This window comes from Coptis chinensis, chromosome 2 (assembly GCF_015680905.1).
Source record: "Coptis chinensis isolate HL-2020 chromosome 2, ASM1568090v1, whole genome shotgun sequence".
In the NCBI taxonomy this organism is placed as follows: domain Eukaryota; kingdom Viridiplantae; phylum Streptophyta; class Magnoliopsida; order Ranunculales; family Ranunculaceae; genus Coptis; species Coptis chinensis.
In genome coordinates, this window is record NC_141457.1 from 19,987,482 (window position 1) to 20,011,176 (window position 23,695).

Here is a 23,695-nt window from a genome sequence, read left to right on the forward strand (position 1 = left end):
GGAATGCCATGTGTAATTAGGGATTAGGAAGAACCAATTGTTTGTTGAAGCGAAGCGATTCGATTCGGATTACCGCGATTCGTCCGTTAATAGGATTAAGTCGAGGAGTTAAGGTGGAATCAATCCCCCTCAACTCCTTATCATCGAATCAGCGTAGCATTCCCTTAGTTATTTTGATAACCGACTAGTTGCATCTTGTGGGTAGTTGCATCGTAGTCTAGTTGCCTTTTCGGTAAATCTCTCATTAGACCTTAGGTAGAGTAATTACACGTGATAACATAGCATGCAGAAGGACTAGGAGTGGAACGAATCACTCTACTCCACTATATCTCATAGGATTGAGAGTAGAAATCTTTGATAAATATAGGATCATAATTAGTTTAGTTTACTTACGTTTTGATTTTCATCGTTCATTTCGTAGGTAAACTATTCAATTTTATATAATTGATAAAATTGAAATAGTCTACCTACGAAATGAACGATGAACTCAAAACGTAAGTAAACTAAAACTATCTTATGATCCTATATGCTTATCAAAGATTTCTACTCTCAATCCTATGAGATATAGTGGAGTAGAGTGATTCGTTCCACTCCTAGTCCTTCCGCATGCTGTGTTATCACGTGTAATTACTCTACTTAAGGTCTAATGAGAGATTTACGAAATGGCAACTAGACTACGATGCAACTACCCACAAGATGCAACTAGTCGATTATCAAAATAACTAAGGGAATGCTACGTTGATTCGATGATAAGGAGTTAGATGGGGATTGATTCCACCTTAACTCGACTTAATCCTATTAATGACGAATCGTCAGAATCGAATCGAATCGCTTCGCAACAATTGGTTCTTCCTAATCCCTAATTACACATGGCATTCCTACCAATTCATAACTAGCATGTGAATGATTAAACCCATTCTCATGGTGAACTAATCGTTTCTAGAGTGGAAAGGAAATTACGACGATTCTACGATAGTCGGAATCAAGCTTTCATCAAGGCTTCTCAACCCCCCTCTAATGGAGGTTTAGCCGAGAATCATTACGCAATCATTTCCGATTAAAGTTAAACTAAACATGATATAAAGAATTGAAATTTACTAATCTAAATTACACAATAATTAAAATCTAATTAATAACTAAGAATTGAATAACAAGTAGTAAATGAAATTAGATCTAAGCAATAGATAAATGACAAAATCGAATTTGATCAATAATAAACTACTTTATTTATCTAATGAAGCAATAACAATATTTTAATACTTTATATTAAAACAAGGGAAATAAAAACTAATTAAAATGGAGATTTAATTCTAGATCTAAAAATTATTCTAGATCTATCTTTTTCTAACCCTAAACTCCATTAACATTAGCTTCCTAACCTAACTTACTTTCTAACCTAACTCTCTACCATTAACAAAGAGCTAAGCTTTTGTTTTTATACTTTCAGATCCAAAAATCGTGTATGGGCTTGGAGCCATGTTTTGGGCCAGAGAATCAGGCCCAAAACACAATTCTTTAAGTCCAAAAAGGCCTCTTCAGCTGCAGTTGACTTCGACAGACTTTTTGTCTACTTCTGCTCCTCTGATTGGGCCAAGGCTAGGACCATTGGAAAGCTCTTTCCGAGCCGGTCGTTTTGACTTAAGGTAGGCCCAATTCCGAGGTCTGCGTCCAAAGATATGGTCTTCGGAAGTTCTTTTGACTTTGTGCACTGTTTCTGCCCGCGTGGACTTTGACTTTTCATCTTTTGATTGGGCTTTACAGAGGCTTTGTCTTCTTTAAAATTGGCCTTTAATCACAGAACTCCTTAGCAACCGACCTTTGCTCCTTTATCTCGCTAAAGTGGCACATTTCTGCACATAATGGACTTTGAAGCCTGAAATGCATAAAAACACGTAATCAGTATTAACTCTTACTTATTATTCACATAATTGGTCTAAAAGTACGATTGTTAAGGGGTTAAAACTACAGTTTTGGGTTCTTATCAAACCACCCCCAAACAGCATTTTGCTTGTCCTCAAGCAAATATGAGAAATTAGAATAACTGACCAAAATGGAGTTCTAACTACTCGTTTTCGAGCGTGTGATTGCATTGACCATATGCAACAAGGCCTTAAACCACTAGGAATTCCCTAGTGGACAAGTTATAGCCCTCGTGAGAGTTTTTCGATGAAGGTACTCACAAACTTCATCTATACTACAAACGACTAAGAAATAAAACTATTGTTTCCTCATTCATGTCTCAACTATCTATACATCTCACTAGCAATTGAATAAGAATAACCAAGTCAAAACCTAAACTAATATATGCATAATAATCAATCATCTATGATACAAATATATATACTATGAGTAATACTAAGAAATGCCTAGCGGGTTAGTTTTTGAAAACTTCGAATAAGCGTCCTTAAGTAGGTCCTCACATAAATGTCAAGACAAAACCACTCGATTTTTCCACTCAAGTTTTATTTACTCCAATTGTGCAGTGGGCACACTTTACCTTACAATCTCAATGACAAACAAGGAAGTTTGAGTCGATCAAACACATCCGCCACTTACTATCACACTAACCTATTCCTAATTGAGCTAGAGGTCTTTATTAGGTGTCATGGGATTAGGAGATAGTTTAAAAGGAAGGAAATGGATATTCAAAAGGACAAGTCTGAGATAATAGAGTCTTCATATTATGTAACTTAGAGAAAACCTTGTTATTTTCTTTTTGCTTCTATACTTTGTTTCCATCATTAGCCATATTTTTTTTTTCTTTTTCTTTGGCTTTTTTGACTCCCTTTTATTCTATTTTTGGAGTTTTTATTTATTTCTTTTTTTTTCTTTTCCTTGGATGGAAACTTCTTTTCTTTTAAAGCAACCAACTAATTTTTGTTTACATGGGTTTTTCTTCTTCTTTTCTTCACTCATTCTATTCCGGACTTATTCTAGATTGGGTAAGTTGAATTTTTTATTTTGTTTTGTTTTTGTAGCAGGGTAAAGGAATTGTGGTTTATGGAAGGCTAAAGAAAGGCTCAGAGGGGCTTACTAGCAGAAAATAATTCATAGGTTTGAATTTTCGGCTATATCGATCCAAAGAGGCCTAAATTCTCGCTTAGGATATGGCATAGTGATCAAGCAAGTGGACGTGTGATTTCTCTATCCGGATTTTACTTCTCCCCTTGTGTCATTTCTCAAATGTTTGGCTCATATAAGGCTTTAGGCTATATTCTCACAAGATTTGTAGAATAAGTCCTCTAGCCTAGATTTTAAACTTATCTTGCTAACAATCATAGATACTCATGTAATATATTTATAGATAGATGCAAAGATTATTACCTACATATTAACCTAAGTTTCTAACAATTATTCTCGATGCAAAAAGCTACGTGGAGACTTCTAGATTGTTAAGAGCATAGAGAAAGAAAACAATACCAATATTCCTAAGTGTATAACATAAACTTATTTATTTATATTTTTGAAATTTTTAACTTGAAAAAAAATGCATATTATACATATAGATATCCTAACAGATGCCTTAATTACACGTGTTTCTATGCCCCCCCCCCCAAACAAGAAGCATGTTTTGTTCCCGGCAGCGGCGCCATTTGATAAAACATAGTTTATCAAGTTTCTACTCTCAAATCTATCGAAATAGAGTGGAGTAGGAAGTTCGTTCCACTCCTAGTGCTCTAGCATGGAATTGTTTTATAATCTAATTAATCGGTCTTTAAGTCAATGAGAGCTTTACGAAGGTGTGTTATACTACGATACCTATATGAAATTGATTATGTTGAATCTAACTACGAATGCTATGGCAATATGATTGTTTTGAATCTAGATAAAGGATTAGGGGAATTGAATCCACCTCGAATCCAACTTAATAGCCTAGCATAGATTCTTGTATCTCGATTCTTACGTTCTACGGCAAGAAATTCGAGTTCTAATCCCTAGTGTTCATGGCATTTCTACCGAAAGTACTAACTAGCATGTGAGGTCGTCCACCCATTCTCATGGCGAATCACGACCTTCTAGATTGGAATAGACTCTATAATGCTTCTACACTATACCACTAAGTTTTCATCAAGGCTTCATCAACCCCTCTAATGGAGGTTTTAGCCTTGAATCATTCCGCAATCATTCCCATATGAATCTAAACTAAACATATTATCAAGATTCGAAATTTACTAATCTAATTAAACAATGATTAAATTCTAATTAACAACTAAGAAATGGTAACCAACAATAATTAAATTCTAATTAACAACTGAGAGCACGGTGGTATAGAGCATCAAGGATTACTGACTGGAAAATCTCACATACACTCAGAGAAGCAAACTTTGGGGCAGATGCGACCGCAAAACATGGTTCAACTTTGCAAAAAGGAGAGATCTATTGGAGTCCCAATAGACCCCCTTTCATTAGGTCCCTAGAATGTCCTCACCGGACTTACTACAGATTTGATTTTTAGAGTCTGTTGTAAATCCATTTTGACTGAGTTGTATTCTTTTTTACCAATAAATAAAACATCCTACTTGCATGCAAAAAAAAATGGTAACCAACAATAATTAAAACTAGATCTAATAGATTGAAATAACACAATTCGAAATTGATAAAATAACTATTTTATTTATCTAATCAATCAAGAACAATGATTCAAAGACTTAATCTAAAACAAGAATTGAAAATGGGACTAAACTTAATTTTATTAATTAAACTAGATCTGGAATTATCTATATTGTTTTAGGTCTAACTAGCTACCATTAACAAAGAGCTAAGCTTTTGTTTTTATATGTCCAGATCCAAAAATCGTGCATGGGCTTGGAGCCATGTTTTGGGCCAGAGAATCAGGCCCAAAACCCAATATTTTCAGTCCAAAAAGGCCTCTTCAGCTGCATTTGGCTTCAATAGACTTTTCGTCCATTTCTGCTCCTCTGATTGGGTCAAGGCTTGGACCATTGGAAAGCTCTTTCCGAGCCGGTTGTTTTGACATAAGGTAGGCCCCATTCCGAGGTCTGAGTCCAAAGATACGGCCATCGGAAGTTCTCACTGACTGACTTGTGTCTTTGTTTACGCCCGTGTTGACTTTTCAGCTTTTGACCGGGCTTTAGGAAGGCTTTGTCTTCTTGAATCTAGGCCTTTAATCACGGAACTCCTTAGTAACCGACCCTTGCTCTTTTATCTCGCTAAAGTGGCACATATCTACACATAATGGACTTTGAAACCTGAAATGCATAAAAACACGTAATCAGTGTTAACTCTTAATTATTACTCACATAATTGGTCTAAAAGTATGATTGTTATAGGGTTAAAACTACAGTTTTGGGCTCTTATCAAACCACCCCCAAACAGCATTTTGCTTGTCCTCAAGCAAAGATGAGAATTAGAATAAGTGACCAAAAATGGAGTTCTATCTACTCGTTTATTTGAGTGCGATTGCATTGACCATATGCAACAAGGCCTTAAACCACTAGGAATTCCCTAGTGGACGAGTTATAGCCTCGTGAGAGTTTTCCAGTGAAGGTACTCACAAACTTCATTTATACTACAACGACTAAGAAATAAAACTAGTGTTTCCTCATTCATGTCTCAACTATCTATACATCTCACTAGCAATTGAATAAGAATAACCAAGTCAAAAACCTAAACTAATATATGCATAATAATCAATCATCTATGATACAAATATATATACTATGAGTAATACTATGAAATGCCTAGCGGGTTCGTTTCTGAAAACTCGGAATAGCGTCCTTAAGTAGGTCCTCACATAAATGTCAAGACAAAAACCACTCTGATTTTTTCGCTCAAGTTTCGCTACTCCAGTGTGCAGTGGGCACACTTTACCTGACAATCTCAATGACAAACAAGGAAGCCCGAGTCGATCAAACACATCTGCCACTTACTATCACACTAACCTATTCTTAATTGAGCTAGAGGTCTTTATTAGGTGTTGCGGGGATTAGGAGATGGTTTAAGAAGGAAGGAAATGGATATTCAAAAGGACAAGTCTAAGATAATAGAGTCTTCATATTATGTAACTAGAGAAAACCTTGTTATTTACTTTTACTTCTATACTTTGTTTCCATCCTTAGCCATATATATTTTTTTTTTCTTTGGCAGTACACCAAATGACAAGGTCAGTCCTCATAGACAGGGTCCTGTAAAAGGACTTCCTCTACATCAGGGGACAGAAGTTCGTGAAAATGTTTTAACCGTTGACCATTAACTTGAAAGGTACTGTTGTCATTTAGATTTACCAAGGTGATTGCCCCGTAAGGTTTGACTTCAGTAACCAGAAAGGGGCCAAACCAACGGGTTTTTAGTTTTCCTGGGAAAATATGTAGACGGGAGTTGTAAAGCAAGACCTTTTGACCGACCACAAACTCTTTGCGCAAGATATGCTTATCATGAACACGTTTCATGTTAGCTTTATAATCCTTCGCGAGATCGTACGAATTGCTACGGATTTCTTCAAGCTCATTCAATTGCAACTTGAGTTTGACACCTGCCTCATCAATATTGAAGTTAAGGCTTTTTATAGCCCACAGAGCACGGTGCTCTAATTCAACAGGCAAATGACATGGTTTCCCAAATACAAGTCTAAAGGGAGACATACCTATAGGAGTTTTGAAAGCAGTTCTATACGCCCATAAGGCATCCGATAGGCGCTTTGACCGATCTTTCCTATCGGGGTTTTACAGTTGTTTCTAAAATCTTTTTGATTTCCTATTAGAAACTTCTACTTGTCCGCTAGTTTGTGGATGATAAGGAGTTGCTACTTTGTGTGTAACTCCATACTTTTTCACTAGGGATGCAACAAACTCATGCAGAAAATGTGTTCCACCATCACTAATGATGGCTTTAGGAATGCCAAACCGACGTAGAAAATATATTCTTTAATAAAAAATACAACGGTCTTATGGTCATTGCTACGGCAAGCTAGGGCCTCTATCCATTTAGACACGTAGTCCACGGCAACTAGAATATAAATGAAACCGTGGGAAACTGGGAAAGGACCCATGAAATCAATGTCCCAAACGTCAAAAATTTCTACTATCAAGATTGGATTTAATGGCATCATATTACGGCCGTGATTAAGCCCAAGTTGTTGGCAACGAATACACGTCTTGCAATGCACTTGGGCATCCTTAAAAAGGGTAGGCCAATAAAATCTACATTGAAGAACTTTAGCGGCTGTTTTCATCCCACTAAAATGGCCACCACACTCTCTGTCATGGCAGAATGATAGAACTTCATTGTATTCCCACTGGGGAATATAACGACGAATAATCTGATCCGCACAATACTTAAAAAGATAGAGCTCATCCCAGTAGTATAACTTAACTCTGGCCAAGAACTTCTTACGTTCATTTCTTGACCAATTATAAGGCATAACATCAGCTGCTAAATAATTTACAATGTCAGCATACCATGGTTCTGAAAAAATGGCATACAGATGCTTATCAGGAAAAGAGTCCGGTATGGACTCAGAATCAGTCTGATCGTCGTTTGTGAGTCTAGATAGGTGGTCGGTAACTACGTTTTCGACCCCTCTTTTGTCCTTTATTTCTAATGTGAACTGTTGCAGGAGAAGGATCCATCGGATTAATCTCTGCTTAGCATCCTTCTTCGCAAGAAGGTACTTAAGGGCTGCATGGTCTGTGTGAACTAAGGTTTTAGAACCAACCAAATAAGGACGAAACTTATCTAAAGCATAAATGACGGCTAAGAATTCTTTTTCGGTAGTTGAATAATTCCGTTGAGCATCGTTTAATGTTTTACTAGCATAATAAATATGATGGACTTATTATCTAGTTTTTGTCCCAAAGATCGCACCAACCTGCATAGTCACTAGCATCACACATGAGTTCGAAGGTTTAGACCAATCGGGAGGCTGTATAATTGGTGCAGAGGTTAGGGCGGCTTTTAAAGTTTCAAAAGCCTGCTTATAGTTAAAATTAAAATCAAAGATTGCATCTTTCAAAAGCAGATTAGTTAAAGGCCTAGCTATTTTCGAGAAGTCTTTAATAAATCGCCTATAAAAACCTGCATGGCCTAGAAAGGCTCTAATATCACGGACAGTCCGTGGTTTAGGTAGAGTCGCTATCTTATCTAGTTTGGCCTTATCTACTTCGATGCCATCAATAGATACAATGTGACCTAGTACTATGCCCTTTTGCACCATGAAATGACACTTTTCCCAGTTTAAAACGAGGCTCTTTTCTTCACACCGTGTCAAAACCTTAGACAGGTTAGACAAATAGTTTGTGAAGGAGTCTCCATAGATAGAAAAATCATCCATGAAAACTTCCATAAAGCGCTCTACCATGTCACTAAATATATGAAGCATACACATTTGGAAGGTTCGGGGAGCATTACAAAGGCCAAAAGGCATTCATTTATAGGCATACATTCAAAGGGACATGTGAAGGTAGTCTTTTCTTGGTCATCAATATCAATAATAATCTGAAAATAGCCCGAGTAGCCATCAGGAAAACAATAAAAGCATGACCAGCTAGGCGTTCGAGCATTTGATCTATAAAAGGTAAGGGAAAGTGATCCTTTCGTGTCATAGCATTTAAACGCGTCAGTAATCAATATAGATCCTCCATTTCATAGGGCCTTGTGTGACAACATAGTCACCCTTCCCATTTCGTACCATGGTAACTCCGATTTCTTAGGAACTACATGAATGGGGCTTACCCATTAAGCTATCGAGATGGGGTATATGATACCCGCGATCGAGTAATCGTAAGACTTCTTCCCTAACCACCTCTTTCATGGCTGGGTTCAAGCGGCTGAGGTTAAGAAGAAGTCTTGGCGTTATCCTCAAATGGATACGATAAGTGCAAATATTAGGGTCAATTCCTTTAATGTCGATTAGGGACCAACCAATTGAGACCGATGTTCCTTAATCACCCGGATTAAACTTGTCTCTTCATTCTTAGATAACAGAGAAGATATAATATCCGGATCGAGTTGAATATATTTTAACTCTGGGGGAAGGGGTTTAAGCACTGGGGTGGAAGGAAAATCAATAGATGTTTCGTCGGGGTCCTCATTTTGCATAATGAATACTTGCTTAGGTAGCAAGTCTTCATACTCAATATGTGGAGCAACCGAAGTGTCTACAATTGGGGTGGACTCAAGGATGGTGTTGACTTCCTCTAAGTAGGAGTCATTTACAAAATCTGAAGTTCCAAAAGAAAGGAATTTGTACATATTGTTTTCAGGAAACGTGTTGTTAAAATAATCTTTAGCTAAGCTCTCGATCATGCTAACCTTCCCATCTATAGACGAATCTGGTAATTGTTTCATCATTTTAAAAACATTTACCTCAACTGTAAGATGGCCAAAAGATAAGGACATCTTACCATCGCGGCAATTTATAAGTGCATTGGCAGTTGCTAAGAAGGGGTGCCCTAAGATGATCGGTACAGAGTCGTTGGCGACTTCTGTATCGAGGATAACAAAATCAGCAGGATAGTAAAAATCCTGAACCTTAACAAGCACGTTTTCCACTACACCCTTAGGATACTTAATTGACATGTCCCCTAATTGCAACGTTATTTTTGTAGGTTGCATTTCCTGTAGACCTATTTGCTTATACAAATAATATGGGAGTAAGTTAACACTCGCCCCCAGGTCTCATAAAGCGGTCGTCGTGTAGGAATCTCCTAAGGTGCATTTTACAGTAGGACGACCAGGGTCCTTGTACTTAACGATTCTATTATTTTCGGATAAAGTTGGGAACTGTTCAGTTAAAAAGGCGTCTTTAGGTATGTTGGTCTTACGCCTAGTAGTGCACAACTCTTTAAGAAACTTAGCGTGGTTAGGGAGCTTTTTAATAGCTTCGAGAAAAGGAAGGTTTATCGTTAGATTCTTGAAAACGTTCCTAATCTCCTCAAAGTTTGTATCCCTGGTTAGCATGGCTAACTTCTGAGGGAATGGTGGTTTTGCTCTATATTTAGCGTATGGCTCGACTTGATGTGTTACCTTGGCTTTCTATTTCTTAGGTTGTAGTTTAACTGGTACCTCTACAGTGGTAGGCTCTTCAGTTTCAATTTCGGTATCTAGTTCCATATCCGGTGTAGGGAGTACTGATGGGATAACTATAGGCATAGTTACTTTGTTATCAACCACTCTTCTAGAGCGGAGAGTGGTGATGGCATTTAGGTCGCCTACTATTGTCGTTTCCGTACTAGTATTACCGTTTACCTCAAAGGCTGTGTTGGTTGTTTTAGGGTTTGGTATCGCTTGTCCTGGAAACACGCCTTTTGGTTGGGCTTTCTCTTGGGCTAATTGTTGTATGCCCTGATTTATGGATTGTAAGATCTGTTGATTTGATTGAGTCATTGATTGGAAAAGTTGTTGGGTAACCTGTATAAAGGCGTCGATACGGTCCGGTTGTGTAGGTGTAGTAGTCACAGGTGGTGTGACTGGAACTATCTCACGTTGATTATTTATGGGTGAGTTGTGATAGTTACTATTGTTAACCGGAAAGATACCTCTATTGGTATTATAATTATTATAATTATCCTGACCTTGTGCTAAACCTTGTCGTGGTTGCGCTTGGTTGTTATAATTATTATAATTTCCCTAACTTAGTCCCTGGCCTTGCCTAGGTGGAGCTTGATTATAGTTGTTTGCTTGCCTAACATTTTGGTTATTAGACCCTGGAGGTGAAACTTGTTGATTGTTTCGCCAACTAAAGTTGGGATGTTGTCTCCATGGGGCATTAGGAATAGGATAGTTATTAATGGAGTAAACATTATCTTGCTCTAATTGTTGTTGTTCATAGGCGAGAGGACAATAGGAGTCGGGTGCTTTCGGGACTCAAACAGACATTACATGGGTTGGAGTTAACATTCATGACGGGGATAGGCTTTTGTTGAATAGAAATAGCCTCTACCTTTTTTAGTTAGAGATTCGATTAAATTTTTAAGTTACGGATCGGGTTTCATCTCAAACATACCGCGGCCTTTAGCTGTTGAAGAAGAACTAGCGAGCGGGGGATATCATCACTACCCCCCCAATTGTTACTGCGTTTAGTTTGTTCTTCTAAAAATTTGTAAGCCTCCGAGGCTTCTTTACTTAGGAAACTACCCCCATTCTTTATGTCAAGGACTTCTTTATGGTGATGTTGAAGTCCTTTGAAAAAGGCACGAACTAACGTGTCTTTTGCTAGGTTATGGTGTGGACACTCTATAAGCGGATCGGTGAAACGATTCCAAGCCTCGAGAAAATGATTCGTGAGGATTACGTGGGAAAAATGAATCTTGAAAAGCATCTCATCCGTCTTTAGGGGAGGGTAAAATGTTCCATAAACAAATTTGAACAAGTTTAGCCCACGAGTCCACGTAATTAGGCGTTTGGGCAATTAAGCAAGGACGCCTTTATCGGGCTAAGGTGAAGGGAAATACCTCGGTTTAATTTGTTCCGCACCAACCGTAGGATGATGGAATGTTGTAAGGACTTGTTCAATCCTACGCATGTGTTGGTAAGGTTTTTCATGGCCTAAACCATGGAAAACGGGTAACAAATTAAATATGTTTGGGGGAATTCGAAAATCCCCACTGGGTCTGCTAGAACGATGCAAGATTTTGGGCCATCGCCAAAGCTTTGTAGAAGTCGGAGAGAGGAGTCTCTCTTTCTTCAGCCATTATGTAAGGTATGGTTGGTGGGATAGTAGTTAGAGGTGTAGTGATTGGTATACTCGATATGTTTGTTTGTTGACGGTTAATTACGTTCGGTGTTTTTCTCCGACCAGACCTTAATCTCATGCAAGTCTAAGTCTAAACACGAAAACAATCCAAACAATCTTGATATATTAGTATGAACCTCTGGCGGAGATGCGAGGTATGGAAGAAAGGAATACCGATAAGCGTCCTTTCTTCGCTTATGAATAGCGTCTTGTTTACACGTGTTGATGTAAATAACAAAGTTAGAACAACTTGAAAAACTTAAAAATCGAAGTTCAAAACAAACTTGTAGAAACCGAAAATTTTTTTGGTAGCGAGTGCGCTCGGATAGAAGCCTTGCCAAGGCTCCTTGTTCGATGACTTAGCACGGTCGGTGTGAGGGTGGTCGCTTCGGTCTGGTATGGTCGCTTCGTGTTCAGACTATAGAGCGCGCTCGCATTACAGCGCCGATCGCTCAGTGTAAATTTGTTGCGGTATTTTTCAACGCTAAAACGGATAACCACAGTATGAATCAAACAAGGTTGGGTGGGTTTAATGGGACTTAAAAATGACTAATTCTACTATGAAAACAATGCTAAAGTGCAACTAAGATGGCAGCGGCGCCATTTGATAAAAAATGACTTAATCCCCGGCAGCGGCGCCATTTTTGAACGAGAGGGTGTCCTAGTGAATAAGTGTGGAAGACTGAATGGTTGTGGAGAATATGGTGGATATGGGTAAGTTGTAGAAGGAAAGCATGGAAAAAATGATGATGTGGGTTTAGCACAAAACTCATTCATAGTGTAGGTAGGGACTGTCTCAAGTCTGAAAATGAAGGTGTCACATGCTTTTGTCTTCTGAAGTATTTGTTTACTAGGTGAATTTAAAAAATTATGAAGCACAGAAGAAATAACATGATCGAGTGCAAACTCGAGATTCCTTTGAAAGGGTGGAAGGAGGGGAGATGAGGTGGATGTTGTGGAAAGTAGTTCTTGATAGGGTGAATTATCACCTGCTCTAAGAAACTCATCGAATTGCTCATCTAGATTGGTCATATCCTCGTTACTATGATAGTCCTCTACATCTTTGAGAAAGTCATCTATCTCATCCTCATCCGTAATATGTGTATCGACTAGTGTAGGGATGGAAATATTGGAGTCTGAACTTCCAAAGGAAAGAAATTTGGGCATATGATTATCGGGGGCGTGTTGTTGAAATAATCTCGAGCAAAGCTCTCGATCATTCTAACCTCTCCATCCATAGACGAATCGAAAGGTGTCTTTGTTTTAAAAACATTGACTTCAAATGACAAGATGGCCAAAAAAGACATGGACATTGAACCATCGCGGCAATTAATGAGCATTGGCGGGTTGCGAGAAAGGGCGCCCTAAGATGATCGGAATGAGTGGATTAGCGACTTCGTATCGAGGATGACAAAACAAAAGCCCGGATAGTAAAAATCCTGAATTTTTACGGAACATTTTCGACGACACCCTTAGGATACTTAATAGACCCGATCGGCTAATTGCAACGTCATTTTAGTGGGTTGCATCTCGCCTAGACCTATTTGTCTATACAAATAAAGCGGGAGTAAGTTGACACTAGCCCCCAAGTCTAATACTTAGCGGTCATCGTATAAGAATCTCTAAGGTGCATTATGCAGATGGGGCGACCGGGGGTCCTTGTACTTAATAATTCCATTATGTTGGGATAAAGTTGGGAATTGTTTTGTTAAAAAGCGTCTTTTGGTATATTGGTCTTACGCCTAGTAGTACACAATTCCTTAAGAAACTTAGCATGTGGGTGGTAGCTTTTTTATAGCCGAGGAAGGGAAGGTTTATAGTTAGATTCTTGAAAACATCCCTAATCTCCTCATAATTTGTATCCCTAGTTAAACACGGCTAATTTTTTGTGGAAGCGGTGGTTTCGTTTATATTTAGCAATGGTATTACGGATGTTTAACCGTGGCTACGTTTCTTAGGTTGTGTTTCAGAACGGGTACCTCTATAGTGGTAGGCTCTTGGTTTCTATTTAGGTATCTAGTAATATAGCGGTGTAGGGGACTCTTGGTGGGGTAACTATAGGCATAGTTACTTTGTTATCAACCACTCTGCCGAGCGCAGAGTGGTGATGGCCTTTAGCTCACCTACATTTTCATGTTCCTTACTAGTATTATCGGTTACCTCAAAGGCTGTATTTGTTGTTTTAGGATTAGGTATTTCGTGACTTGGAAACACACCTTTGGGTTGGGCTTTATTTTGAGCCAATTTGTTGGGTTAAATTATTAGCAGTTGTAGAAAGGCGTTGGTTAGATTGAGCCATGGTTTGGAAAAGTTTTGGCTCACTTGTATGAAGGTGTCAAGGCGATCGGTTGTGTGGGTGTAGTAGTCCGCGGGTGGTGTGGATGGAACTATTTCACGTGAATTATTTATGGGTAGATTTTGATAGTTATTATTTAGCGACGACCTCTATTAGCATTATAATTATTATAATTACCTTGACTTTGTGCTTGACCTTGTCGAGGTTTAAGCTTGGTTGTTATAATTATTAAAATTACCGACCACAATCCTTGTCGTAGTGGGGCTTGGTTAAAGCTATCGTAGGCCTAACATATTGATTATTGTACCGCTTGAGGTGTGGCGTTTTGGTTATTTCTCCAACCGAAGTTGGGATTTTGTCTCAAGGGGTGTTAGGTTCACTATTAATGGAACAAGCTTTGTTCATAGGCAATAGGGCCGATTGTGAGTCGGGATGCTCAAGGCTCCAACCGAAACTACATGGATTTGAATTTACATTCATGGCCCGGGGGATTGGCTTTTGTTGTCTGAAATGGCCTCTACCTTTTTGTGAGGGATTCAATTAGAGTTTTAAGCTCGGGATCTGATTTAACCTCAAACATCTTGGTAGCCTTAAGCGTTGAAGAAGAACTAGCGAGGCGAGTAATAATCGTCACTACCCCGCAATTATTATTACGCTTTAGTCCGATCTTCCAAAATTTATATGCCTCACGAGGCTCCTTTACTTAGGAAACTACCCCCATTCATTATGTCTAGGACTTCTTTATGGTGGCGTAGAAGTCCTTTGAAAAGGCACGCGAACTAACGTGTCTTTTGCTAGGTGATAGTGTGGACACTCTATAAGGAGATCGGTGAAAGCGATTCCAAGCCTCACGAAAATGATTCATGAGGATTACGCCGGAAGAAGTGAATCTTGGAAAGCATTTCATCCGTCTTTAGGGGTGGGTAAAAATGTTCCATAAACGGTGAACAAGTTTGGCCCACGAGTCCACGAATTAAAGCCAGTTAACCAAAGACGCCTTATCGGCTAAGGTGAAAGGGAATACCCTCAATTTAATTTGTTCCGCACCAACCGTAGGATGGTGGAATGTTGTAAGGACTTGTTCAATCCTACGCATGTGCTGATAAGGTTTTTCATGGTCAAAACCATGAAAAACGGATAACAAATTAAATATATTTGGGGGGATGCGGAAATCCCCCACTGGGTCTGCTTGAACGATGCAAGATTTGGGGCTATCGCTCAAGGCTTTGTAGAAGTCAGAGAGAGGAGTCTCTTCTTCGTCGGGCATTGTGTCAAGTGATGTGTGTGAAATAGTAGCTAGAGGTGTAGTGGGTGGTATACTAGATAGACTTGTTTGTTGACGTTGTTGTGTAATTACGTTCGGTGTTTTTGTTCGGCCAGACCTTAACCTCATACAAGGCTAAGACCAAACTTAGCTGAACACATCAACACTCCAAACAATTCTGATATACTAGTATAAACCTCTAACAGGAGATGCGAGGTGTGGAAGAAAGGAATACCTGATTGCGTCCTTGCTTCGCTTTTGAATAGCGTCTTGTTTACGCGTGTTCAGTGTATATAACAGGTTAGAACACTGAAAAATTTGAAAAATCAAAGTTCGAGTCAAAACTGTAGAATTCCGGAAAAATTAAAAAAGGGTGCGGGTGCGCTCGCATAGGGCGCGGTCGCGCTCCGGGTAATTTTCAAATTACAGTGTTTTTAGGCTGGTCGCTCGGTGTTGAAGCTAGTAGCAGTAAGCTCATCTTTCCGAGCGCTGGCCTTCGATCTGTAATTTCTCGCTGAAATTTTTCAACGATGAAATGGAAAGCCACAGTATGAATCAAACACGGGTGGGTGGGTGAAATGGGACTTTTAAGAAAAGTACTTACACTACGAAAACAATGCGAAAGTGCAACTAAGATGGCAGCGGCGCCATTTGATAAAAAATGATTTTGTCCTCGTAATGGCGCCATTTTCTCGTAATGGCGCCATTTGATAAAAAATGCTTTCTAGGTGATTAAGTTGGATTCGAGGTGGATTCAATTCCCCTCTAATTCTTTATCTAGATTCAAGAACATTAGTATTTCCATATATTTCGTAGTGACATTCAACATATTGCTTTTCATATTGCATCGTAGTATAATTCCCCCTCGTAAAACTGTCTTTAGACTTAAGACTGATTAGTTAACACGAAAACATTCCATGCTAGAGCACTAGGAGTGGAACGAATTTGTTACTCCACTCTATTTCGATAGAATTGAGAGTAGAAACTTTGATAAAAATAGACACGTAAATAGTTTTAGTTTACTTACGTTTTGAGTTCATCGTTCATTTCGTAGGTAAAACTATATCAATTTTATGATTTATCAAATGGCGCCGCTGCCATCTTAGTTGCACTTTAGCATTGTTTTCATAGTAGAATTAGTCATTTTTAAGTCCCATTAAACCCACCCACCCTTGTTTGATTCATCTTGTGGTTATCCGTTTCAGCGTTGAAAAATTCGAAAAATTACACTAAAAGCGCGACCCGGCGCTTATAAAGGAGCGCACACTGCGCCTATAGCACGGAACTGGAACACGACCCACCCTCATACCGAAAGCGACCGCCCTAACTTATGGAACACGGATGACCGCGCCGCTTGGCGCGCGCCTACTAAGCAAAATTTTCCGATTTCTACAGGTTTGTTTTGAACTTCGATTTTTAAGTTTTTCGGTGTTCTAACTTTTTAATTACATCGAACACGCGTAAACAAGACGCTATTCATAAGCGAAGCAAAGGACGCTTATCGGTATTCCTTTCTTCCATACCTCGTGATCTCCGGTTAGAGGTTCATACTAATATATCAAGATTGTTTGGATTGTTGTCGTGTTTAGACTTAGACTTGCATGAGACTAAAGATGGGTGGGAGAAAAAACACCGAACGTAATTAACCGTCAACGTCAACAAACAAATCTATCGAGTATACCAATCACTACACCTCTAACTACTATCCCACCAACCACACCTGACACAATGGCTGAAGAAAGAGAGACTCCTCTCTCTGACTTTTACAAAGCCTTGAGCGATAGCCCTAAATCTTGCATCGTTCTAGCAGACCCAGTGGGGGATTTTCGAATTCCCCCAAACATATTTAATTTGTTACCCGTTTTTCATGGTTTTGACCATGAAAAACCTTATCAGCACATGCGTAGGATTGAACAAGTCCTTACAACATTTCACCATCCTACGGTTGGTGCGGAACAAATTAAATTGAGGGTATTCCCTTTCACCTTAGCTGATAAGGCGGCGTCTTGGTTAACTGCCCAAGTGCCTAATTCTGTGGACTCGTGGGCCAAACTTGTTCAGCTGTTTATGGAACATTTTTACCCACCCCTAAAGACGGATGAAATGCTTTCCAAGATTCACTTCTTTCGACAGAATCCTCATGAATCATTTTCAGAGGCTTGGAATCGTTTCACCGATCTCCTTATAGAGTGTCCACACCATCACCTAGAAAAAGACACGTTAGTTCGTGCCTTTTTCAAAGGACTTCTACACCACCATAAAGAAGTCCTAGACATAATGAATGGGGGTAGTTTCCTAGGTAAAGGAGCCTCAGAGGCATATAAATATTTGGAAGATCAGACTAAGCGTAATAATAATTGGGGGGGTAGTGACGATTACTCCCGCTCCGCTAGTTCTTCTTCAACGATTAAGGCTACCAAGATATGTTTGAGGTTAAATCAGATCCCGAGCTTAAAACTCTAATTGAATCCCTTTACTAAAAAGTTAGAGGCCATTTCTGTACAACAAAAGCCTATCCCCGTCATGAATGTAAATTCAAATCCATGTAGTTTTCATTGGAGTCCCGAAAGCATCCCAACTCCCATCGTCCCTATAGCCTATGAACATTCTTGTTCCATTAATAGTGAACCTAACGCCCCTTGGAGACAAAATCCCAATTTCGGTTGGAGAAATAACCAACAAGTCACACCTGTGGTACAATAATCAATATGTTAGGCCAACGACGGTTATAACCAAGCTCCACCACAACAAGGACAGGATCAGGGTAATTATAATAATTATATCAACCAAACGCAACCTCGACAAAGTCAAGCACAAAGTCAATGTAGTTATAATAATTATAATGCTAATAGAGGTATCGTTCAGGTAAATAATAACTATCACAATCCGCCCATAAATAATCAACGAGATAGTTCGGTCACACCACCCGTGACTACTACACCCACACAACCGGATCGTCTTGACACCTTCATACAAGTGAGCCAACAACTTTTCCAAACCATGGCTCAATCTAACCAACACATTCTACAATCCGTTAATAATTTAAACCAACAAGTTAGCCCAAGAGAAAGCCAACCAAAAGGCGTGTTTCCGGCCAAGCGATACCCAACCCTAGACAAACAAACACGCCTTTGAGGTAAACGGTAATACTAGTGCGGAAACTACATCCGTAGGTCAGCTAAATGCCATCACCACTCCGATTCGGAAGAGTGGTTGATAACAAAGTAACTATGCATATAGTTACCCCATCGATACTCTACACCGGATATCGAACTAGATACCAAAATAGAAACCGAAGAATCTACCAATCGTAGAGGTACCGGTTAAACCACAACCTAAGAAACAGAAAGCCAAGGTTACACATCAAGTCGAGCCATACGCTAAATATAGAGCTTTAAACCACCGTTCCTCGTAAATTAGCCATGCTAACCGGGGATACTAACTTTGAGGAGATTAGGAACGTTTTCAAAAATCTAACGATAAAGCTTCCTTTTTCGAAGCTATAAAAAGCTACCTAACCACACAAAGTTTCTTAAGGAGGAGTCAGGCACTACTAGGCGTGAAGACCAACATACCTAAAGACGATTTCTAGTGAGAGGTTCCCAACTTTATCCGAAAATAATGGAATTGTTAAGTACAAGGACCCCGGTCGATCCCATCAGATAATGCACCTTAGGAGATTCTCACACGACGACCACGCTTACTAGACACGGGGCTAGTGTTAACTTACTCCCCGCTTTTATTTGTATAAACAAATAGGTCTAGAGGATATGCAACCTACTAAAATGACATTGCAATTAGCTGATCGGTCTATTAAGTATCCTAAGGGTGTGGTTGAAAACGTCTTTGGTTAAAGTCCAAAATTTTTACTACCCGGCCCGACCGTTATCCTCGAATACGTAAGTCACTAACGACTCTGTACCTATCATTTTAGGCGCCCCTTCTTAGCTCGCCAACGCCAGCTCATAAACTGCCGCGATGGTTCGATGTCCTTGTCCTTTGGCCATCTTTCTATTGAGGTAAATGTTTTCAAAATGAGGACACGATATCGATTCATCTACAAATGGAGAGGTTAGCATGATCGAGAGCTTAGCTCAAGATTACTTCAAAAACATGTTTCGGAGAAACAGATTAACAAATTCCTTTCTTCGAAATTCGGCTTTAACAATGACTCCCGGTAGTAGGCTTAAATCGAAGAAGAATTCTCGCAACTCTTTTGCACCGCTTCTTTACCAGCGAGTCCCCTTGCCAACAACCATTCATCCCTTGATGCTATGACGGAAGATGAATTTTTCAATCTCTATCCCAGTGATCCTTTTGACCCACCTATTGAGGAATGTCTTGCATATATCAAGATTTCTGATGATATGGACTTGAGAGCTCTAGCTGAGAATCATTCACCTTCCATCACCAATATTCCCCACCCTCCACCTTTTCAAAGGAACCTCGAGTTTGCACTCGATCCTTAAGTTTCTCCCTGTGCTTCATGATTTTTAAATCCACCTAGTAAACAAATACTTCCCAAGGATAAACCACTTGACACCTTCATTTTCAGACTTGAGGCGGTCCCTAACTACACCATGAATGAGTTTTGTGCTAAACCCACATCCTCATTTTTTCCATGCTTTCCCACTAAAACTTATCCCAATCCACCATATTTTCCACAACCATTCACTTTTCCACACTTATTCACTAGGACACCCTCTCGTTCAAAGATGAAACATAAGGTGCATGCTCGGTTATGTTATAGGTCTATCCGACTTCGCTTTCATTCCACTAGGCTGCGTCGTAGGAAATCTTGGTGCTTGATTGTGTTTGGATATGTTTTCTGCGATATTTATTCATGGAATAATCCACAACTATTTCGGTTGTTGATATATGATAAATTGCATATTCATACATATGTTTAGATAAGTCTAGGGAATCTGACTTTAAAAGACCCAAGTTTTCGTATAATACCAACGTTCTGGAGTATAGGCCAAACAAAATTTTCAAACTTAAAAAGAGTTTTCTAATTTTGTTTGGGGGTGGCGTATTTTGGTATTCATTTCAAATCATGTTGCCACCCTAAGCCTGTAATGTTTACTCCAGTAGAGTTTGTGTTAGTTAAGTACGTACCAGTTTCATTGTGCTTCATATTATCGTTATCATCTTTACAATATTTACGTTTAGGAGGTGCGCCAATTTTTGCCACGTTTCTATGGTAAATTCTTTCCTTATCTCTTTACACTTTGAGGACAAAGCGTTCGATTATTTGGGGGTGGGATAGAAACATTTGCAAAAATTAGACACTTTTAGGATGTAAATTACGCACTTTTATTTATAAAATGTTAAAAATTATAAAAATTAGTTAGTTACATAATTTAATTGTGCTATTGAATTGTTTCATGAACCCCCTTCTCCCAAATTGTTTGGGGGTGGTATAGAAACACGATGTAAATGTTAAGTACATATTAGATTGTATATTACGTATTATTTGTCTTAAAAATAATAAAAAAAAAATAAAATAAAATAAAAAGTTTATGCTATACACTTAGGAATATTGGTATTGTTTCTTTCTCTATGCTCTTCATAATCTAGAAGTCTCACGTAGCTTTTGCATTAGAATAGTTTTTAGAAACTTAGGTTAATATGTAGGTAATAATCTTTGCATCTATCTATAAATATATTACATGAGTATCTATGATTGTTTGGCAGTAAGTTTCTGAAATCTAGGATAGAGTACTTATTCTACAAATCCTGTGAGAATATTGCCTAAAGCCTTATATTAGTGAAACATTTTAGAAATGACACAAGGGAGAAGTATATTCCGAATAGAGAAATCACACGTCCACTTGCTTGACCACTATACAATGTCCTAAGAGAGAATTTAGGCCCTTTTTGGATCGATATAACTAGAAATTCCGACCTAAGTATATTTTCCGCTAGTCGCCCCACTGAGCCTTTCATTAGCCCTTTCATAAACCACAAATCATTTACCCTGTTACAAAACAGAACAAAATAAAAAAAAAAAAAAAAAAAAAATCAACCTACCCAATTTAGACAAGTCTGAGAATAGAATAAGGAAGAAAGAAGAAGAGAAAAACCTGTGTAAACAAAAGTTAGTTAATTGCTTCAAAAAAATAAAGAAAAGAAGTTTCCATCCAAAGAAAAAAAAATAAAAATAGAAATAAAATAAAAACTCCAAAAAAATAGAATAAAAGGAGTCAAAAGCCAAAGAAAAAGAAAAAAAATATGGCTAAGGATGGAAACAAAGTGTAGAAGCAAAAGTAAATAATAAGGTTTTCTCTAGTTACATAATATGAAGACTCTATTATCTCAGACTTGTCCCTTTTGAATATCCATTTTCTTCCTTCTTAAACCATCTCCTAATCCCCGCAACACCTAATAAAGACCTCTAGCTTAATTAGGAATAGGTTAGTGTGATAGTAAGTGGCAGATGTGTTTGATCGACTTCGGCTTCCTTGTGTGTCATTGAGATTGTAAGGTAAAGTATGCCCACTGCACACTGGAGTAGCAAAACTTGAGTGGAAAAATCAGAGTGATTTTTGTCTTGACTTTTATGTGAGAACCTACTTAAGGACGTTATTCGAAGAGTTTGAGAAACTTAACACGCTAGACATTTCATAGTATTACTCATTGTATATATGTTTATTTTAGATGATTGATTATTATGCATATATTAGCTTAGGTTTCGACATGATTATTCTGTATTCATTGCTAGTGAGATGTATAGATAATTGAGACATAAATAAGGAAACAATAGTTGTATTTCTTAGTCGTTGTGGTATAGGTGAAGTTTGTGAGTACCTTCACTGGAAAACTCTCACGAGGCTATAACTCGTCCACTAGGGAATTCCTAGTGGTTTAAAGCCTTGTTGCATATGGTCAATGCAATTGCACTCAGCGAAATGAGAGTAGATAGAACTTTATTTTTGGTCACTTATGCTAATTTCTCATATTTGCTTGAGGACAAGCAAAATGCTGTTTGGGGGTGGTTTGATAAGAGCCCAAAACTGTAGTTTTAACCCTGTAATAGTCATACTATTAGACCAATTATGTGAGTAATAATTAAGAGTTAACACTGATTACGTGTTTTTATGCATTTCAGGCTTCAAAGTCCATTATGTGCAGAAATGTGCCACTTTAGCATGATAAAGGAGCAAAGGTCGGTTACTAAGGAGTTCCGTGATTAAAGGCCAAGATTCAAGAAGATAAAGCCTTTCTAAAGCCCGGTCAAAATTTGGAAAGTTTGGGCGTAAACAAAGACACAAGTCGTGAGAACTTCGAAGGCCGTATCTTTGGACTCAGACCTCGGAATGGGGCCTACCTTATGTCAAAACGACCGGCTCGGAAAGAGCTTTCCAATGGTTTAAGCCTTGACCCAATCAGAGGATCAAAAGTGGACGAAAATTCTGTTGAAGCCAACTGCAGCTGAATAGGCCTTTTTGGACTGAAAGAATTGGGTTTTGGGCCTGATTCTCTGGCCCAGAACATGGCTCCAAGCCCATGCACGATTTTTGGATCTGAATGTATAAAAACCAAAGCTTCACTCTTGTTAATGGTAGATAGTTAGACCTAGATTAGAAATTAGATTAGTAGCCTCCATTAATTAGTTTTAGATCTCAGTTTTAGAATTTCATTCCCTATTTTAGATTAAAACTTTAAATCATTGTTCTTTATTGATTAGATAAATAAAATAGTTATTCTTGTCAATTTTGATTTTTTGTCATTTACAATTTATTAGATCTAATTTAAATTCTTGTTATCATTCAATTCTTAGTTATTAATTAGATTTCGATTATTGTTTAGTTAAATTTCATAAAGTTAGAATCTTTGTAATATGTTGTATTCAATTTCAATGGGAAATGATGGTTTGATGAATCAAGGCTAAAACCTCCATTAGAGGGGTTGATGAAGCCTTGATGAAAACTTAGTTGTATAGTGTAGAAGCGTTGTAGAGTCTATTCCATTCTAGAAGGTCGTGTTTTGCCATGAGAATGGGTGGACGACCTCACATGCTAGTTATAATTGGTAGAAATGTCATGTTAATTAGGGATTAGAACGAGCAATTCTTGCCGTAAGAACGTAAGAATTGGATTACAACAGTCTATTCTAGGTGATTAAGTTGGATTCGAGGTGGATTCAATTCCCCTCTAATTCTTTATCTAGATTCAAGAACATTAGTATTTCCATATATTTCGTAGTGACATTCAACATATTGCTTTTCATATTGCATCGTAGTATAATTCCCCCTCGTAAAACTCTCATTAGATTTAAGACCGATTAATTAGATTAGAAAACATCACATGCTAGAGAACTAGGAGTGGAACGAACTTGTTACTCCACTCTATTTCGATAGAATTGAGAGTAGAAACTTTGATAAATATAGACACGTAAATTAGTTTTAGTTTACTTACGTTTTGAGTTCGTCGTTCATTTC